At 38.1% G+C, this 22657-nt stretch overlaps 1 protein-coding gene and 1 long non-coding RNA gene across 3 annotated transcripts in view; both read left to right on the top strand.

Moving 5' to 3' along the window:
* LOC149503039 (uncharacterized) overlaps nt 1-22657 on the top strand; it is a 238790-nt gene that overhangs the window by 171475 nt on the left and 44658 nt on the right. The gene's annotated exons all lie outside the window — the stretch shown is intronic.
* The window catches only part of LOC114247480 (uncharacterized), a 77162-nt gene that overhangs the window by 9847 nt on the left and 44658 nt on the right, over nt 1-22657 (top strand). Inside the window, exon 1 of one of the 2 annotated variants that reach the window (XM_089727933.1) lies at nt 18729-18952. The exons of the other annotated variant lie outside the window; for it this stretch is intronic. The gene's annotated coding sequence lies outside the window, so the exon portion shown is untranslated. Of the gene's footprint in view, nt 1-18728; nt 18953-22657 lie in introns of those variants that run through there. 2 annotated transcript variants of the gene reach the window in all.

Raw genomic sequence — 22657 nt, 5'->3', positions numbered from 1 at the left:
GGCTTCGTGACAGAAATAAGCAGAATGATGATACCTACCCGGGTGGGCACACTGCGCCGTAATTATCAGAATTTATAAATATTACGGGAATTTTATTACACTCTGTTATTCCTTCATAGTGTAAATCGTTCGTAAACTCGTGTTAAAAATACACACATTTTAGCTAAGACAACTGGCTTGTCATGTTTTTCTTTTACGAAAAATCTGTTGTCCTTTTACTAGCAACAGTGCTCCGAAATAAAAAAAAACATCTAATTCTACATCGCTATAAAATAATTATATTTTATAACACATAAATATATAGCTTATTAAAACAATGCTTATTTCGTAATAATAAAATATACAAGTACACAAAAATTAAGTTGGACAAAAACAAAGACAGTTTTCCCGTACCGATAACGTTATCAGAGGCCATCAGATTTAGCAGACGGAGCTGAGATAAGATCCGATGTCCGTGTGAACTCTTAATCACCTTGCACCTAATTTTAGCGGTCCGATGCATGCAAGTGGTCCCCGTGCAAGCCGCAGCTTACCGCCTTTAAATGATCTTAAACTACCCTCTAACTTCCCATAATAGTCAACGATGTTGGATGCTACACTACCTTGGATGGTCGGTCCCGAAATAATCATATCATCCCAGTTTGAAGGGAACTTCAAACATATCCCTCACAGTCGGTGAAGAGCATTATGTTGCCTATAAGCTACATCAATGGTTTTATATCAGGAATCATCTTATTTATTAAGAAAAAAAACACTGCATAATAACCATTTAATTGTAAAGTTAAACATAATTATGTGTTAGCATGTCTTGTATTCGATGTAATTAACTTAACTGGTTGCGTAAATTGTTAATTAATCGTCGATTAAATGAATTTTAACTGCGTTATTATATGTATTACAATACTCTGACACATTATACAAAATAACACATTTTTTTTTTTTGCTTAGGCGGATGATTTCACCCGCCTAGTTTTCAGTGGCTACTGGAGCCCATAGATATCAACTGCATGAACCCCGTCACTCGCCTTGAAAAACGAGTTGTAAGTCTGTTGTTATTGAGCTACTAATAGAATATGACAGACTGCTATCAGTAATCTTATCTTCATATCTTATTTTTCTCGAAGGGCTGGCAGATCATATACCGTTAAGTGTCTATTGTGTCGTACGTCGACTCCCTTATAGCCATTGTTACGTTTTAAAGCTATTTTTGGAAGTTTTATAGCACAGGACAATAAACATGAGCTGTTAAGCATTGACTACACGATCAGGCATGAACGCCGTGCACTTAAAACTAAAGTCAATCATACGCATCGTTAATTCAATTGCAGATTAAAAGCTGATTGGAACGTATAGTAAGGTAGATAAGGAAGAACAAACACTTTTGAGAATAAAAGATTCAAGATTAGTTCTAGAATCCATATCGCAAATTTCGTAATTTAACGAAAAAGAGTTCGGCTACAAATTCTGTAATCATTGCAAAAGTGGTGAACTTCAAAATTTTCATGATTGCTACTTTCGAAATCATGCAATAGTTTGGTGACCTTCTCTTGTAACCTCAAGATGTTCACATGTAGCAAAAACAAACGAGTTTATTTTAAAACTAATTCCAACAGACAACTCAATTAGTCATCCCTCTGAAATTGGCTCTAACAACTGCCGCCAACCCCCGGAAGATAAATATTTGAACAACAAATCCCGCCCCATGTTGGGCGCCAAAGGCTATGACGTCATTTTAACTTTTTCAAGGTAAAATTAGAGTTTAATCAACGAGGGAGTGTTTTTATATACAAACTACATATTTTTTGTTATCATGAATTAATCTTGCACGGATGATCTTGTTTTCTTAGCATTTATGGGTTTAGAGCACCCACAACATTATGCGCTGATTGTAGGGATTTTTAAACAGTACATTTAGTACAGTACAGTACTATTTGATTGATTTGCCTCGAACTTTTTTAACCGCTCGCTTTCAACTATCTTGAAATGAAATTAAAAAGCTTTCAGTAATGAATCCCCCATTAGTATATGAAAACAGCTAGCTATTTTCGAAAATGCTTCGATCGAATCAAATATCGGTACAGGAAGAAATCAAGAAGGAAAACAAAACAAACTTAGGATATTTTAAATGAGATCGCGTATCACATTCAGGCTACTTTTTTGTTTTAAAAAGACCTAAAAATCGACTAACGCTAATCTGGGCTTGACTTATTAATGTCGGAAACATTCAAGATGTACTATGCTATTCACATTGTGACGTCTGTGGACAGCGATAATCACTTAAACCTAGGTAGGCCATGAGCTCAAACAACCATATATTTATGAAAAAAGAATTACCAGACAACAAAATTACACCCCGACCCCGAATACCAACTATTCCTTGGAAAACTACTATTTTGACCAAGGATTTCACTCGAACTCCATGGTACAGTCATAGTCAGAGTTAGTAAACTCAACTATGTGAGACAGGCCAAATTCACTATCGAATTCTTAACTAATTTCATTTAGGAGTAGTCTTGTAGTGATTAAACATAAGCTCTGTTTCACAACTAATAACATTGATTGCCCCCGTCGTGGCCAATCCGTTCGCCCTTGACACAACCGATGGACCGTGTCAGGAAGACTTGCCACGATTGCTAATTAACTGCCATTAGTCATGCCGACTGGCTTTCTTTGGTAATTTTTTCTCACCGATTTATAACGCGTAAAAAATAAATAGGATATCGGTACACGGTTCAAGTAAAAAGTTCCTTTCGTTTATTTAATGTTTCTCAGAAAAAATTCAGTGTATTTGTCGTATCAAAGTCATGACTCGTTCGTTTTTTTTATTCGTTTAAATAAGCTTTGTTGTTCGAAGAATGTTCTAGAATAGAAGAAGAATTTAAATGAAAAATAATTCGTTGGATGTGTCAATTCACATTCATAAACAGCATCAGGATTTGTAGGAATATGTAGATGTGGTCCAAATTGTAGATCCTGTAGTGGATTTCGTATTTTTGGTAATGTTTCACGGAATTTGTCCATTTGAAAACGATGGACCGCTACATAAATACAAGGAAGTATCATGTTAAAACCTGCTTTACAAAATAAGGACTATATTTTATGCGAAAGAAAGAGTATTTTCATAAAACCGTCCTATATTCTGTGCCTTCGCTATCAGGTATATAGATTACAGCAGGCTGCTTGACATTAAGAGTTTTTACTGTCTATAATAACAAATTTAAGGGAGACGCCAGAGTGATTGCTGCTATTCGAAACTAGAGATACCAAAGCCATATTTACAGATGAAGCTTGAAGCAGGAAATGTCATAATTCTGCGGCAATTCCAAGGGTCAAATGTTTGTTTGGAATTGCGGCAAAAACGATGTCGAAAAATGCATTTTAACATGTATAGCATAAGTGTAAAATTTGCAAAACTCCTGCTAATCCCGTTTATGTTTTTGAGGGCTATGTTTGCCAGAAGCCATAGAGGAGGTGTTAGTGAACCCCTTTTTTATGGCTGTAGATAGGTAAGTTCGCGCCCTATCTGGTGTTACGTAGTTATCGGTAAATAGCTTCAGGAACATAAGCTCACAGCAAAAATACAAACAGAAAAAGAAAACCATTTATGATGCCCCTGAGTTTTAAGTGCGTTAAATCTGATTCAACCCACTTAAGGGAATTGATATTTGATCCAAGAAGTTTTGTGCAGCCCTGAGGTTATCAACGTAACATTATATTATCGTATTTTTCTAGTCTCTCGGGTTTGTTCCATCATTTTTGATACTAAAACCTATAGAGAACTTTGTAAATTGGTTATGTAAAAGTTGATGCGTCATGTCGTTTGATCCGTCGTAATATGGCTTCGGCTATGGCGTAATATGGTTGTAATATTTAGTTTCCTTTTTTATTGATTTTCATAGAAACTATGTTTTGACTTGGAAACCTTATAAGATGACATAGATAAGTTTTCTTTACAGACTAGTACATTTACAACGGGCAGTCTCATCCCATGGGATATAGCAACAACCATTATTTTGATCCGTTTCAGTTTCTCGCATGAAGTCCTCTTTTAAATAATTACCGAAAGAACTTCTAGAGTTTGCTTGAATTCGACCCGGATGGCACGTAAAAATATTACTGATCGATTTAATTCTAATTAGATGTACACCGAGCATCTGAGAATCGGATAGTGCGTGCCAAAAATTCACCACTCAATCACGCTGTTGATAAATGCGTAGATTTCAGGCGGCAGAAATTAATTTTGCTCCAATGTTGGAAGAAATAATAATGTCGATATATAGACTGTACACAAAAAAAATTGACATTGGTTTTCATTAAAATCATTTTCATTGAATTTCGGTTTTATTATATTATGCCTCTATATAGTATATATGTATCTATAGATAGGATTTCGACGACGATAAGATACATTTAATATTTTTATTGGCTGTACGTCAAAGATGAGATACTACTGGGAACACGGAAGCACGCAAGATATCTACCATCGTTCTGTCTATATCTGCCGCGAAGCAGTCATGTGCGCTGGGTTAAAGGATGAGACAGCCGACAATACAATTGAGATTTCTATCGCATATCTCAAGCTGTGTAGTGGCGTTGACGTCTATGGGCTCTGTTAAATATTTGATACCAGGTGGACCCATCTAACTCGGTAACATCTGACTTGGTGATTCAATGGTTAGCGGCCCTGACTGTTGTGTCGAGGGTCGTGGGTTCGATTCCCACATCAGGCAAACATTTGAGCAGTCTTTTTTGCTTTTTGCTTTGTCTGGATGTACATGTTTAAATATATATTAGTATATGTATCAGACTCTGGTACAAATAACACAGGGAATCCTAAATTGGAGCCGGATGACATGCCGGATTTGTTCCCAGTTATTATCATTATATGTATGTAATTATCTAAACAGTAAAAAAATATCTAAGAATAAATACAATGTTCACGACCAGTTTTTTTTTCTTATTTAGAAACTGAATCAGATTCGTTTAATTCGAACAATCCCCGGACTTTCGTAACTCGAATGCTGTGGCCGGTAGCATTTGTTACTGATCACGTTTCTGATGGAAGCACCTGAGAGGTCGTGATGTCGTGATCGCAAAATTAAGCCATCAGAACGGAGATTTTTTTACTTTTTTTATCGTTGAGGATTGGATTATAGACACTCGAGATGTGATCGAAGTCCTCGTGGGGTAAAGGATAAGACGCACAGTGCACTTATATCCAGCTATGCAACTATTCCAGTATTCAAATCCCACAGGAATAACATCGTGTAATAACAAATCCGCAAAAAATATAATTCGCGTGATTACTGGTAGTAGTAGTCTTTCGAGCCCGCGCGGGTAGGTACCACCATTACCTATTTCTGCCATGAAGCAATAATGCGTTTCGGTTTGAGGGGTGGGGCAGTTGTGCTTAAAACTGAGATGTGGAACTCATGTCTCAATGTGAGTGGCTATGGGCTCCACTTACCACTATGTAGGCTGAGCTCGTCTAAATTTCTTAGCAATTAAAAAGCCTCCAAGTTCAAAATGGTCTATGCCTCACCAGGATTTTCGGCAGTCCGAACCTATGAATTCGAAATATCATAGCGTGTTCCACAGAGATGCGTGATGCTCCCGGTCATCGTTCTCGTCGAACCTGTCGCTTGCGACGAAGGGCTCGACGAGTAAATTAACCCTCCGACACAGCCCACTGAGTTTCTCGCCGGATCTTCTCAGTTGGTCGCGTTTCCGATCCGGTGGTAGATTCTGCAAAGCACGGCTCTCGCTAGGGTTCGTGTTAGCAACGTCGTCAGGTTTGAGCCCCGTAAGCTCACCTACTAAGGTTACGCCGATATAGCCTCTCAAGGCTCTCAGCTTAGGTAGGAATAAACCCTAAAAAAAATCTGATGCTCGGACTGAGAATAATAATAAAAATTTGTGATTTAGTTTTTATTATTCATATTGATATAACTTAAATTACCAATTCAAAAACGTTTTAACGCTTTACAAGCAAATTTCTCTATAGGTCGTTTAAAAATTAATCATGAAATTACGTATGGATTCCCCAGGCATTCTCGATGCCTGAATATTTCGTAACCGGTTCGATATAATTTGAGACATGTGACAGTTGAAATAAAACACAACAAGACAATAAAGGTTCTCCGATTGCAAACTTTATGATTACGTAAAACGGAATTAAATATAGTACTAAGCTTTTCGGTGGCGGTTTGTTGACAAAGCAATGTAGTGCGCGCGTAAAGACATTACAGTGGGACAAATCCCATACCTTCAGACTGAGCACGAGCTCGCCGACATGTCTTGGTGAAACAGGAAAGGCTTCCGTGCCACCAGTTATCCTTCATTCTCGAGTTTTAGCTTTAAATGAATTGCTGTTCGTTAATCTCGCTAAAACTCGAGAACGGCTGGACCGATTTGACTAATTTTGGTCTTGAATTATTCGTGGAAGTCCAGAGAAGGTTTAAAAGGTGAATAAATATACTCGGAATTCAATAAAAATAACAATTTTGTTTTCCCTTTGATGTTTCTCCCATCGGACGGATTCCTTTTGTTTGTTTTAAGTTTATTTTATACAGAAGTTTAGGACTTTTATTTATCGATTGAGGCGCTAGGAAGTCTGCCGGGTCAGCTAGTAAAAAATAAAAATAAAACACACGACCGTGGGACAAAATGCAGCCTATATTATTTGCCAGGGTTCAAACTATTTTCTATACTACAAATATAACTACACTATACACTTACTTTCATATTCATAATTTTATTCGCCATGTACCTTCTGACGTTAAAGTTTATTTAAGACAATTGAAAAATAAATAACAATTATTTAATTCTGTAAAATTACTTTAGTAGCTCCAGAATAATCCTTTCAGAAATTTCGGAGAGGTCCTGGACAAACAAACACCCAGACACAGAGAATAACAGTCTGCGCCCTTTTGTTTTTCTATGACTTCTCTTCCATGTTCAGACAGATCCGATTTTACTGCTTTTTTATATGTATGGAATGTACTCTATTAATAATTAATAATACCGCTATGAGTTGTTGGGGTTCCGTATCAAATAATGACAGATTGCAAAAACAACTACAAAACTCTTAAACTTTTTGTTCATTAAACACCAATAGCTACAAAAAAATCTGTTGACAAACATTTAAAAAACCCAATTGAACTCTTATGTATTTGTCTATTTAGGCATGTATTGATATAAATTCAGAATAAAAGAAAAACAAATCTCATATGTGTGTGTGTGTTTGTCTGTGCATATGTATGTGCCTATATATGCGTATGTGTGTCTTTATGTCTGTACTCATTTCGGCCAATTTCGGATCCTCCCGATCTAATAACGGATCTTTTAGGTACCCCCAGCACCGGTCATCGTTCTCGTCGAACCCGTCGCTTGCGACGAAGGTCTCGGCGAGTAAATTAACCCATACACACAGCCCACTGAGTTTCGCGCCGGATCTTCTCAGTGGGTCGTGTTTGCGATCCGGTGGTAGATTCTGCGAAGCACTGCTCTTGCTAGGGTTAATGTTAGCAACGACGTCAGGTTTGAGCTCACCTAATAGTTAAGGCTACGTTGAAATGGTCTCTCAAGACTTAGATAGGTTTTTTTATTGCCTTTGTAGGCAGACGAGCATACGGCCCACCTGATGGTAAGTGGTCACCGTCACTCATGGACGTTAGCAATGTCAGGGGCAGAGCCAGCCACTGCCTACCAAAAACAAAAGTCTGTATCTTTCCGTCTGTGCCTGCCTGTATGTGTAATTGTTAATTCGATTTGATATTAAAGCGTCTCGTTTTGTTTTCTGCCACATACATTTTGTCTACAATTCGCTTAACGTGTGAACATTTGGAACGCGACCAGCAAGTACTGAGGTCGACACACGTGACCCAGTTGCACTCGTCGGCGTCGCTCGGAGTGTTTGTTCCATGCGAATTAAAACTTGTTTAACGTAAATAATCCCTATTATATACTGTAATAATGACATAACCATTTCCGTCATAGCATAGGAACTGAAGTGAATTGAAAAAGTTTTTTTTTATTGCCCGAGTAGGCAGACGAGCATACGGCCCTGATGGTAAGTGGTTACCGTCGCTCATAGACGTCAGCAATGCTAGGGCACAGCCAAGCCGCTGCCTACCGCTTAATACTCTCCACAAGCGTCGTTTGAAGAAGGACATGTCATAGCGCTCGGGAAACACCGTGGAGGGGAGCTCATTCCAAAGCGGTATGGTAGTTTTAAAAGATTTAATAAACAATTGTGCAAAATCGTGCACCAGTGTGTTTAGCGCGAGTTTTTTAACGTTCACGATAGCGTAAAAGTTAACTCAAATTTTTGTGTGTTGTTGGAACAGTGCTCTTAGCGGCAAACGTTCTAACTCCATCTGTGTGTGTGTTGTGTGTGCATGTGTGCACGTATTCGTACGTGCACTCAAGTAATCAAAATTTTCTTTCCATAATTATTGTTTTTACAAAATAATTTTTTTTAGCGGAAACATTTTTTGTTTACGTACTCACGCTCTGATTACTTTATACGCCAACGATACGGGTCTTTCACTTTTAATGTTCTCTTTACATGTCATCGTGGCCGTTCAGTGGTTTAAGAATCGGTATGGCGAAATAAAACCGCGCATTGTAATGTTTGCATACGGGGAAAGTGGGGTTTTTTTTGTAATTCACGTATGTGTGATTGCTGGATCGTAACGAGCGACGTAGTGAGGGTCGAAACCCCTACGGGTTGTTTTAATGCGTTCTCATTTGAAGGAGGAGACGACTGACATTTTATCAACGCAGGTGACTTTGATCGTCAATGCTGTAAGGTCTACAGGATGAAGTCTGTTTTGACTAATCTATACTTGGTATAAGCTGAAGAGTTTGTTTGTTTGAACGCGCTAATCTCAGGAACTACTGGTCCGATTTGAAAAATTATTTCAGTGTTAGACAGCAGATTTATTGAGGAAAGCTATAGGCTATAACATCACGGTAAGACGAATACACCTATAAAAAATGTTTCAAAATAGGGGGTTTAAATAGCTCCTTAACATTCTATAAATGAAGTGGGGGTAAAATTTAGCGTTATGCCAAAGTAACTATTCCACGCGGACGGAGTCGCGGGCAAAAGTTAGTAATTTATAATAAACATACTTTTTAATTACTACTATTTTTATTGCACAGATAGGTGAAGAAGCTCACAGCCCACCTGAGCCCATAGACATGTACAACGTAAATACGGCCACCCACCTCGAAATACGAGTTCTAAGGTCGCAGTATAGTCACAATGGCTGCCCCACGCTTCAGACCGAAACGCATTACTGCTTCACGGCAGAAGTAGGCAGGGTGGTGGTACCTACCAGTGCGGACTCATAAGAGGTCCTACCACCAATAAACTCTGTCTTCTGTGATGTCAAAGGACTGCAGTACGCCAGTCGTCACGTTGCAACCTTTCCCATCATCGCAAACACGTGTTTATCGATCGTTATCAGCACGTGCGCTGGCGGTCAAGGCACGTTATTCCTAAATCGATTTTGAAACCTAAACCCAATAAACAAATATGAGTAAAATACGGTTTTTTCAAATTCGTCTGAGCCGGTAATCGGTACGGTTTCAGTGTTAATTGGGCTTAGTGCGAGTTTTTTAAACGTTCTCGATAGCGTAAAAGTTAACTCAAATTTGTATGGAGTTGGAACAGCGCCCCTAGCGGCAACCGTAGGCATACGTTCGAACTCTATATAAATTGGAGTTTACTTTTACGCTATAGAGAACGTTAAAAAACTCGCACTAAGTACACGGTGACGTGTGACTGGTGACGTGTAGTAATCATGAAATTGTTCTTAACATGGAAAACTGTAATATTTTACTTTATTTTTTATTTATTTATTACACTTCATGTAAAATTTACATTGGCGGACTTAATGCGTAAGGCATTCTCTACCAGTCAACCAAAGGTAGTGCAGAGTAAATAGTGGTAGGTGCAATGAAATTTATATTAAGTTACGAATACATACAAAAAAAAGTATAAATACATATATACACACATACATACATATAATAGATTATACAGTGTTAAGAGGTATATATTAATAATTTTACTTAACAAATAACTTCATCTTAATAAGTTCATGACGATTCCGCTAACTTTTCCAACAACATTCGCCGAACCCTTAACTTGAACGCGCAGCGGTTAGTAATGGTCCTGATCTCGAGAGGAAGCGCATTCTTTACGGCTACTTTACGGCTCTGTATTTAATTTGTTTTGTTCCGAGGAGTCTAAATTCGATTCCTGGTCGGAGTCATGTTTGGCATTCGGGATTTGGATGTATGTATGTATATATTAGTTCCTTATCTCGTGCGTGTTTCGGGAACACATAATACTGGTAAAAATTCTAACTTAAGACAGTTGAATATCGAAATTAGAACTTTGTTTAATAGCCTTCCTGTGCAAACGAATCATAAAAACAACGTTACCTATAGAGGCAATTAAAATGTTGATTTTTTTTTATTGCTTTGATGGTTGGACGAGCTCACAGCCCACCTGGTGCTAAGCGTTGATTTAAATTTTATAATTTTTTTATTGCTTAAATGTGTATGACGAGATCACGGAGCACCCGATATTACCGGAGCCCATAGACATCAACAATGTAAGTGCCGCCACTTTTGAGACATGAGTTCTAAGTCCCAGTTTTATAGTACATTTTTTTGTTGTCTAAATTCCAGTTGATCACTCATATATGTGTTTTGTTTTTTGTATTATGGAATAAATATCTAGTACAAATGATTGAATATTGTGAACATACTCGTATTTAATAGTTCTACATGCTGGAATTGTTTTTGTATTATCATTATCATATTGTCTTATTGATATTCCTAATAAAAGGAAGTTGATGATAATTACGTTAACATATTCGGTTAGATAAGTACATGGGTATATTGATAAAATTAATAGAAGAACAGTATATAAGTATAAGTACAATTATTAATTCCCAATTGCTTAGCTAACTCGATAGGGATAAATGAGGCTTAATTAAAGAAGATGTTGTATACGAAAATGCTTTATGCGACAAAGCCTAAAAAATCATTCGAATCACGAAGACAAGATTTTATTATAGTACTAGCGGACCCGGCAGACTTCGTAGTGCCTCAATCGATAAATAAAATACCTAAGCTTTTGTATAAAATGAACTTAAAACAAACAAAAGGAATCCGTCCGACGAAGGGGACCATCAAAGGAAAAATAAAATTATTTGTTTTTGTATAATTCCGAGCATTTTCATATTTTTTTCAACTTTTAAACCTTCTCTGGACTTTCACGAATAATTCAAGACCAATTTTAGCCAAATCGGTCCCGCCGTTCTCGAGTTTTAGCGAGACTAACGAACAGCAATTCATTTTTATATATATATAGAAGATATTATTTAAAATATACTTTTATTAATTTGCATCTAAACATTTCACGAGAGAGCCATAGCCGAGGAGCGAAAGAGCCGCGGTTTACCGACCACCGCTTTAGCTTAATATCCTGACCAGGATGACTAGAATAAATAAAAATCATTTAAACTTGTTATTACTGGTGGTAGGACCTCTTGTGAGTCCGCTCAGGTAGATACCACCACCCTGGCTATTTCTGCCGTGAAGCAGTAATGTATTCCGGTTGACACTACCGTAGTAGCAGTAAAGGTTACACAGATCTATTAGCGCTCTAGAGCAGTGATTCACAACCACTGTGCCGCGGCACTTTTGTGTGCCGCGGCACTTTTGTGTGCCGCCCAATTTTGCAAATGTATAATAATGTTAATATGTATTATTAAATTATATCATTTAAAAAGAAAAATATTTTTAACATGAATATATATTTAAATCCACAAAAATATAAATTATTTTATTATTTGCTTTGCAACGCGGTTTTTCTTAGTGCCAAATTATGATGAAGCGGCGTGCATAGCAATAGGAATATGTCTCAAGTCGGCGCACACTTGCAACTTCTGCGTACAAAACGTGTTGTTTTAGTGATAGTTGGGATTCACAAGGTGTTGCATAGTAGTTACTGCACCTTATCTTTCGTTAAAATTGGCAAATGTATGTGATTCGGTAGTAAGTAAATATTTTTTATCTTTTTCTTTGTGCGCCGCCAAATTTTGAAACCGTTAAATATGTGCCGCAACAAAAAAAGGTTCAGAATCACTGTTCTAGAAGCTCTCACAAACACTACATAACCCAATTCTCGGCTGCAGTACCAATGTCACACGATCCCAACTTGCGACATGTTAGGCGCGACCTAGTTTACGACACGCTATATCACTCGTGCCAGTTTTTATTTTATAAATATTGCGTAGCTTGCGGCTTTCGTTTACGGGACTTTATTGATACGAAATCTTATGGTAAATAGTCACTATCGCTAATGGATATCAAGACTCTCTTTAAGTCGTCGTGGCCTAAAGGATAAGACGTCTGGTGCATTCGTGTTGAGCGATGCACCGGTGTTCGAATCCCGCCGGCGGGTACCAATTTTTCTAATGAAATACGTACTCAACAAATGTTCACGATTGACTTCCACGGTGAAGGAATAACATTCGTGTAATAAAAATGCAACCAGCAAAATTATAACTTGCGTAATTACTGGTGGTAGGACTTCTTGCGAGTCCGCACGGGTAGGTACCACCACCCTGCCTATTTCCGCCGTGAAGCCTTCCGTGAATCCTTTAAGCCACGACGACTTCAGAATAGGGATCGGCTGGGCATTCAACAGCTCAGTCCACGATGCCATCCGCGCAACTAAGGATAAGTAGGGCTGGCGCAGAATAGTCCAGAAGAAAGTTATTAAGGCCACGATCCTCAGCATTGAGGATTATCGACGCAAGGAGGAGGACAAGGGCTCATTTGCCCTTTTTTTCTTTATTTGTCAGTATAACTCTTGATAGTAATCGTGGTCATTACTTCAAGTGTTGGTGGCAAGCTTTACAAAACGCCGCTCTTCTCTGACGGCTGTCTTCCTCCGGCATTCGTTATTATTATTTATCTTACCTCACCAAAAACCCATAAAACAAAGTAATTTTTATAGGTGCATAATATATCGGCATAGTGAAAGTTAAAGGTTGACACGCTCAATTAACAGTAAACTTGTAAAAAAAAAACAGTTTTAAATTCACCGCGGATGTTCACGGAATGATTATTGACGCAGTTGTTACATTACAATGATCGCGTATGCAAATTTCGTTTGTACCTTCGTACGAGACCGCCGTTACGAGAATGCGTGCTTTGAAAAATTCACTAGTTATATCGTCGAACCCGAAATTTGTAGTATATGGCCTGCAGAACTGTATAGTCCTTGAGCTGACGTTGTCGACTCAGAATGTAACTGTAGGCAGCGGCTTGACTCTGCCCCTGACATCGCTGAAGTCCAGAAGACGGTAACTACTCACCTTTGAAGTCGTCGTGGCCGAAAGAATAAGATGTCCGACGCATTCGTGTTGAGCGACGGCACCGGTGTTCGAATCCCAGGCGGGTACCAATTTTTCTAATGAAATACGTACTCAACAGATGTTCTCGATTTACTTCCACGGTGAAGGAATAACATCGTGTAATGAAAATCAAACCCACAAATTATAATTTGCGTAATTACTGGTGGTAGGACCTCTTGTGAGTCCGCGCGGGTAGGTACCACCACCCTGCCTATTTCTGCCGTGAAGCAGTATTGCGTTTCGGTTTGAAGGGTGGGACAGCCGTTGTAACTATACTTGAAACCTTAGAACTTATATTTCAAGGTGGGTGGTGCATTTACGTTTAGATGTTTATGGGTTTCAGTAATCACTGAACACTAGGTGGGCTGTGAGCTCATCCACCCAACTAAGCAATAAATAAATAAAGGGAAAATAGTAAGCATATCGGTTACCGCTGCAACTTTCTTAGCGTAAAACTTAATGATCTCATAAAAACCAGCACCAATTTGCCGGGTTTCACTGTATTTAACATTCGCTGATAGAAAAAATATATCGACAAAATTCCTAACGCACAAACGTTCCGCTGAACAATGAAACGGGCCACCGCTGAAGCATCACTGAATGCTTAATTGAACGTTATGGAATTCGTTAGCTGCCGGTATTTGTTTTAGATGCTTCCACTCTCCGTAAACGTTGATTTGCATTTCCGTTGCTTTTTTAATTGGGAATTTTAAATTGATTTGTGTATTTTGTATTGTTTTTTATTGCTTAGATGGGTGGACGTATTCACGACTCACCCGGTGTTAAGTGGTTACCGGCGCCCATAGACATCTACAAATTAAATGACGCCATCCACTTCGAGACATGAATTTTAAGGTTTCAGCTTTTTACAATAGGTTCAACGGCGCCCCACCCTTCAAACCGAAACACATTACTAAATTGTCTATTAGCATTCAAAATAGTAGGTATGTACATGGTCTATCCTCATCTATCTGGGTTTCTCGGAAATCTGGATAAGGCCATTTAAAATTCTCAAGCTCGTAGGCATATGTAGCAGCCGGCGACGGCGAGCTTTCGGTGCGCACTGTGCGGTACCGTGGGTTTCGTGGAGTCGGAGTGGTGGTGCTCGATGAGGTTTAGTCGGTAGTCGGTTTTGCGGGGTAGCTCTTGCGTGGCTGACGTCGTGCAGTGCCTCGCGCGCCCTTCTCAAGGCGTAGTCTCCTGGTAGGAATTGGAAGAAGAGGAGGACCCCGGTCTTCTTCTTCTTCTCTGGAGGCGCCGGAGTCCGACATAACCTGGTCTGTTACACCCCTCGACCGGGTATCCGAAAATAGACTCCCCAGCATTAAAAAAAAAAAAAAGCATATGTAGCAAATTGTTTTATCAAAGCAATGAAAACTGTAGGAATCATTAATACTCTATTGAGCTTTCAGCCCAATACGAATGATTATGATTATTTTATTATAGAGGAAACTGGGCAGGTATACAATGGAAGTGGATTGCCTTATAATGGCGTGGATTTAAAAAAAAAAAAAAACAATTAACTTAAAAGGTATTTGTGTGTGCCTTATCCCAATTTCGAAGCTTGTCTTGAAATAAAGTTCGTGTACGTCAATCAATATAGTCCCGTGTATAAATATTATACATACGACGGTCAAAAGCCTTCTTGTCTGCCAACGTAGCTTGAAAAAACCCAACACCATTGAGATTTTTTTATAAAAATTGCAAAGAATGTACCGACTCAAACCAAAAGCAAACTAACTATATTAGTGATTATATAAAAATGAATTGCTGTTCGTTAGTCTCGCTTAAACTCGAGAACGGCTGGACCGATTTGGCTAATTTTGGTCTTGAATTATTTGTGAAAGTCCAGAGAAGGTTTAAAAGGTAGATAAATATGAAAATGCTCGGAATTAAATAAAAATAACAATTTTGTTTTTACTTTGATGTGTCCCCCGTCGGACGGATTCCTTTTGTTTGTTTTAAGTTTATTTTATTCAAAAGTTTAGGTATTTTCTTTGAGGCACTACGAAGTCTGCCGGGTCAGCTAATCTATACTAATATTATATAAATCTACAGTGGTTTTTACGGATGTTCCGTTATAACTACTGAACCATTCATCCGATTGACTTGAAACTTGGTATCCATGTAGAAAATACATGTACTTAATGGATAGGCTAATATTTATATGAATGTTGGACTCCCTACACCAGTTGCTGGGGCGTTAATGATGAGAATCTTTGTGGGGGTGAGAAATAATGATGTTAATTTTAAATGCCCAGCGTAGCGGACGGGTACAGCTAGTTAGTGAATAAAATTGATGCTACCTCATTGTAGTTTGCAACTCGATGGGCCAGGCTAGCATCGAACGGAAGAGGTGTGAACTCGCTCGAACCAGGTCAGGGACGCCGCATAACACTACTGCTTCACTATCACCTTTGTAAGGGCTGTTGACACGTAGATACTAAATTTAGGCGAGAATTTATTAGTTCTTTTGTTTTTTATTGCCCTTGTAGGCTTGCGTGAAAGACGATATGTGTAAGAGAGGAGTGACCGAATAAATGGTATATGATAGACGAGTATGGAAGGAGAAAACATGTTGCGCCGACCCCAAGCGAGTGGGAGAAGGGCAGGAGAGTGATGATGAAGGCAGACGAGCATACAGCCCACCTGATGGTGAGTGGTTACCGTCGCCCATGGACTTCAGCAATGCCAGGGGCAGAGCCAAGCCGCTGCCTTTTCCCTCATTGCCGCTTCATATTCTCTGTTGTAATGCTATGTTTGAAAAGTTGAAAAATTCTTAAGATTTAGCTAAAACGCCTTGCTTTTGCGGCCTAATTAATCTCTCGTTTTTATTTTCATAATATCGAGGGGTGAAAAGCGATTTGGTTTAAGCAACATTTCGATTAATACGCGACATTTATCTTTTTAATTAAAAGTGAATTTTATTTGGTATTAGCATTAACAAAGCGATGTTTTTAATTTAAACTCAATTAAGTTAATTCCATTAAAATAGCTGAAGAAGTTTGTTTTTCGTATTATTTTCGAAATTTTGATTTTTAAATAGCTCTCCTGTAAAGTTGCAAAAATGTCTCTTAAACCAAATAGTTTTTCACCTCTCGGTATTATTTCTGGTGTTTTGAATAATCTACAGTAAGTAAGCAATTTTAACGAAAATCTAACCGTAACGATATTAAAGTTTTAATTATGTTTAAGACACGCGAGAACCGAAGAAAATTCTTGGAATTTAATCTCGAATTGTTGACGTGGATCCAGTAATCAATTAATACCAGGTGGTCTGTGAGTCCGTCCACGCATATCTATATTCTATATATATATAAAATGAATTGCTGTTCGTTAGTCTCGCTAAAACTCGAGAACGGCTGGACCGATTTGGCTAATTTTGGTCTTAAATTATTTGTGGAAGTCCAGAGAAGGTTTAAAAGGTAGATAAATATGAAAAAGCTTGGAATTAAATAAAAATAACAATTTTGTTTTTCCTTTGATGTGCCCCCCGTCGCGTCGGACGGATTCCTTTTGTTTGTTTTAAGTTTATTTTATACAAAAGTTCTCTAGGTCTTTTATTTATCGATTGAGGCACTACGAAGTCTGCCGGGTCAACCAGTAATTGTAAAAAAAAAGAAAAATAATAATTCTAATTTAATAAATTTTCAAATGGACTTAGCTTTGACCATGGCATTGTACAGGACTATAAGGCCTGAAAAAGTTTCCTGGTGGGGGAGGGCTTTGTCTCTTTGTGTTCGAAGCCCCTAAAATATCACTGCGGCGCAAGCAAATTATAAAACCTTCGTCGGGCGACAAGTAATCTTAGACTTGGAATCTTTCTTCACAATGGACAATAGAGGCAACGTAATGTAATAGAGTCTTTGTGTTTTAACAACATAATTAAATACGGAAAATGAACATGGAAACTGTCTACCGCGTTGGCTCAGTAATATTGTTACGCGCTGGGGTTCGGGATAAATACAATTTCACCAAAGTACAACTAAAAACTGTATTCAACCTTCAGAACACTTAAAACACTCAACAGACCTGACACTTTAAAACACTCGACAAACACCTTAAAACTCTCAACTCGCTTGTTCCGCTTCGCTTCAGGTGATCCGTTCGTTGTTTCGCTTCGAGTAGTTCCGATTACTGACTAACTGCGTGCCATCCCTGCAACCCTTTTATAGTCGATACCTGATCCCTAGAATTATCGAGAATATTCCACACATCTCTAGTATTGTGTTTCCGCTATCTGATAATAGATGGCGTTGTACTTATCCAGCGTTCTAGGTGCTACTAGATCCTTCGATATTCGTTCGACTATTGGGCGATAGATGGCGTTAATCTTACCGGCGTAATAATATCATGCATGTCTTGCACGTCACAGCAACTGAAGAAGTCGCAGAATCAAGAGCACAACATACCAACTAAGTTTTTAGATTTCGTGATAAATATTTACAATTTTTTTTTACAAAGCAGCCCTGTTCACTTGAGTTAGTCCCGTTCCGTATGAGCATCATCATGCAAAGCTCACTGTCTGTAACTACAGTCTTTAAACTTCATTTGAAGTAGAGGCATGACGGAAGTCGAAGATGAGTTCAAAGCTTGGGTAGGAAAATGATACGTTGATTCAAATTTTAACCTCGTGTAGGCATTGGCATAACCAATCACCATCAGGTATGCTCGTCTGTCTACAAAACTATAAGTCTTTGGTCGATTGTAAATTAGTACACATTTACTGGTTGATACAAAACGTTTCTACCCTCTGGATTATGCTCAAGCAAAGTCATCTTGTCATTATCAATGTTAATTATAAAACAATTCAATGACTTTCCCACATCCGTATCGGCAGGGCACACTATTATGTAATACTTAATTAACGAGATTTTATCAATGACCATGTGAAATATACCTGGTTGATATTTTCTCATCGCCACCAAAATGTTTGAATATGTAGCTTAATGTGAATTCGCTTTCCGTTGTCTTACATCCTCAATCATACACCTATCTGCACCATCCATTGCAGTTTCATTTTCCACTGCAATATAAAAGCTTCTTGTAAAACCAGCAATGCTAATAGCAGATAACCGTTTCATTACTTCGCTTCATTACATTAAAATCCATTGCAATTTTTGGATCTCTCTTAAAATTGAAATTATGGTTACAGCGAGCAATGAAACTGTATGTTTTCAATTCACACGTAGTATTTTAGTGAGTTGTGACGACTAGCAGACCTGTCCCTAACAAATTGGCTCGCTGTTTGGTTAATAGTTCAGAGTCAGACTTTAGAGTTAGTAACGCTTCGGCCTCGGAGCGGAGCGGACGTGTAGCGTGTATATATATTATATTAGATGTATTGAACCCGTGATCGTTCAATTTCGTGGATTTACCCGTATGAGTATGTATCACGTATAATTAGAGTTTTTTGTGTGGAAGTGAAAATATTATATAGTTACATATTGTTCTTTGCACACGCTATTGGAAGTATTGGATATTTATCAGTTTTTTGCACACTAGTAAGTACTTTTGGTTCTCCTTTAGGTCTAAGGTTTTATAATTTTCCCTGGAATCTTTCAGCAATTGGAATCTTAGACGTGTACGGCTTATGGTGTCACAATAATAATCTTAAAATTAAATATCAATAAACTTATTCAATATCTGATTGTAGAAACGACGGAAAACTTTATTAATGACATTACAATAAGATTTCAACATAATTGTCACCAACTCAGTTGTTTGAATATGGGCTTTATTTCTAATCGACGAGAGTGATGAACTTGATGCGCTTTGCTGTGAAGCCCACTTAAGTTTATTCTCCTCTTATGCATTTTTTTTAAATCTACACTGGGTGCAAACGTTGCCTGAATAAAAAAATGTTACGCAGACTGAGGAATTATTTGCCTGATAATTTGTGACGCGATAGAATCTGTTCAGCGGATTCGGAAACGAACAAAGGCAAGACATGAATAAATTAAGAAAAGACACGCGTGTTTTTGTAAACTGCAAGAACAATATGAGCTTTGCAGAGTGCTGATTAAAAAAACGGTTCCTAAAATAAAGGCGAGATCAAAAAGTAAATATGTTTTTTGTTTATACGACGCGCGAAAAGCTCTCATGATAAATTTTGAAATATTAAGATGCGGTTCGTTGCGTGAAAGAAGGATATTCGCTTCGCCGGTCTATTCGTATCGCGGATTCGACTGTGGGCTAGATCTAGGATGCTTGCTAAAGATCGCGGTCGGGGATCGCGTGTGCTCGTTCTCGCGTATGTTTTTCCGGGAAAAAACTTGGGCCCGTTGGCTATTGAAAAATCTGACTGCGAAGGGGTAACGCAAGCCGCTTCACTGTCGGTGCTTTTAGGCACTCAAGCACCGGTCACCGTCCTCGTCGATTACGACGAAGAGCTCAACGAGCGAACTCATAGACACAGCCCACTGAGTTTCTCAGCGGATCTTTTCAGTGGGTCGCGATTCCGATCCGGTGGTAGATTCTGCGAAGCACTGCTCTTGCTAAGGCTAGCGTTATTAAATTCTCTCAGGCTGAGCCCGTGAGCTCATCTACCCGTCCAAGCGTAGCGTAAGGAATAGCCTCTTATGCTACCAAACAAAAAATAGTTGAAAATTTTAATGTAGTATTAAAATTCTCGTACTTGCAGTTCAATGCACGCCTGTTGCTTACTGGGTAGCCAGCCCTTCGATATCACATCAGGAATGTGATATGTCAACAGGAAAGGAACGTGCGTGTATGTTTATCCGGGTGTGCAATCCTCATTTCGCTGAATTATTGCGGCTTCGATCGCAGCCCTTCGTTTATTGCTATATTAATTTCTGATTGCGCGCTATTACTTAAGAACTGTATTCATTATAACATCGCTTTAATATTCAGTTTATTTGCAAGGAAGTAAAGTTACTGTGTGAAATATGTAAGTGTACTTTCTTTCACTACGTTAATTAAAAACAGTATAGTATGTAATAATTGAAAAATCAGAGTGATATAATCATATCAGCGGTACCCAGCGGTACTCTTAAAAGAAAGATTTAAAAAAATCCTAATTCCTAAGCCCCCGATTTCATCTTAACTAGTGTTAATAGAACGTGTTTCTTATTTCTGCCGAGAAATAATTTTACGTACCGATTTATTACAGTTCGCTGTTTTGTTTAAAGCAATCGAAAATTTGTTCTCATGTCTCAAACAGAACGGTGTCATTTACATTGTGATGCCCGTGGACTCTGGTAATTACTTAAAGTCCGAGGGTCTGCACATCTGTGATGAGCATCTTAACTTATAAATAAAATACCCGAGGTTTTTTTTTAATTGTCCTTGTAGGCAGACGAGCATACGGCCCACCTGATGGTGAGTGGTTACCGTCGCCCATGGACTTCAGCAATGCCTGGGGCAGAGCCAAGCCGCTGCCTACCGTTTAATACTCTCCACAAGCCTCGTTTGAAGAACGTATTTATTTATTCAAGTCTCACTCACGATCCATGTCTGGTTAAAAAAGGGTCAAAAACATACCTCGAAATTTTTAGAACTTGGTCCCTAATAATTTAAGCAAATACACTAAAGCAAACGTCCACTTGAGGTCACGGCCAGCTATTTACCTAACAAAACCCATACATACGGCTGTCGGACTTTTTAAAGCATCCGCTCCAATTGCCGGGCTGTTGAATCTGGAAAGTACCTAAATACTGGATTTAAAGGTTGATTGATTTAAATTTTAAATGGTCCAATAAAGAAATCCCGGAGTGCATTCATTTTCTGGCAATGATGTAACTCTAAATTAACTCTTTTGTCCGTAGATCTTGTAGGTTGTATGATACTAATTTCCCTAATGTCAGCATTTATTCATTTTCTACTTATATGTGATTTTGATGGTGGAAACTTGTTTGGTTATTGTTTTAGCTATTTTCTAATATATTATGTATGTTTTATATAGCTGGATTCTCAAAAAAATAATTTTTCATTATTAATTAAAATAACAAGGGACCTTGTCATTTCCCCGAAAAAGTCGACCCAGCGAATTTGCGACATAGGTTCTCTTTGGTCTGTCTCTTAGATTATTATATGAATGCCTCAATCAAATCGTAAAACCTCTGTCCCGCAATTCATATCGAAACGCATGACTTCTTCATCGCAGGAATAATAAAGGCACACTTGAGTATCCGTTCCATCATAGATGTCTCGTCTACATTCGATATTGATCGACTACTGCCTGAGGAGACGCCTTACTTTTCCTTCACAATACGAAAAAGAAAATTCAGCTTTGTGAATATTCTCTTTCGTATTTCAAAACGAACTCTGACTCCGACCCATTTAATTTTTAATTTTTTTTCATTTACATCAGATTTTGCATCCATATTACACTTCATTACACTGCATTAACATTTCATTTATATTAATTATACATTTATAATAATTAATCTACTTCGATAAATTTAAATCATAAGCCAGTAATTTCGAATTTCATTGCAATGTTATTCCGTTAACGTGGAAGTGAATCGTGGTTATTTGTTAAGTACGTATTTCATTAGAAAAATTTATAGCTGCTTGCGGGATTCGAAGACCGTGACGCTCGCATCACATGGCTTGATACGAATGCACCGGGCGTTTTATCCTTTAGGCCACGACGACTTTTTTTTTGTCTCTCGGAATGTAACACAAAACAGTTGGTTGCTTTAAAACCAAATAATTATCTCCAGTTTTTATGAAAAACTGAATGTCGCCACTCACCTTGAGACATGAGTTCGGCGTCTTAATACAACTACAACAGTTACTAACTTTGTATTTAATCGTATGTAAGTCTATCTTATATTGTATTTATTTTTCACATGTGTATATAAGTATTTATTTTTATGTAAGTTTATTAAGATATAGCACCGTCCAGTTTACTTATTCCTCTCCCTCCTCCCTAGTTGCCTGGAAGAGATCGCTTTCAGCGATAAGGCCGCCAATTTATGTCACCGACTATTATTTGTTTTATATGCTTACTCTGTACATGTGGTGTTAAATAAAGAACTATTATTATTATTATTACTAAGGGGCGAGCACGAATAACTATAGAAAAAGTATTCGTATCGCTATCGAGAAAAATGTATAGGCATTAAACAGCGCCCCCAACCGTCCGTAAAAAGAACTAATTGCAGCAGCACGAAAGAATTTAGTTACTTTCATTTCTCAATCGAATCGTCACGTTCTCGTTACATTTACATTACGAATTCGAT

Source organism: Bombyx mandarina, chromosome 05 (genome assembly GCF_030267445.1).
Source record: "Bombyx mandarina strain Sakado chromosome 05, ASM3026744v2".
NCBI classification, from domain to species: Eukaryota; Metazoa; Arthropoda; class Insecta; order Lepidoptera; family Bombycidae; genus Bombyx; species Bombyx mandarina.
The sequence above is the reverse complement of the archived record's forward strand: the minus strand, read 5'-3'. Positions and strand labels throughout refer to the sequence as shown.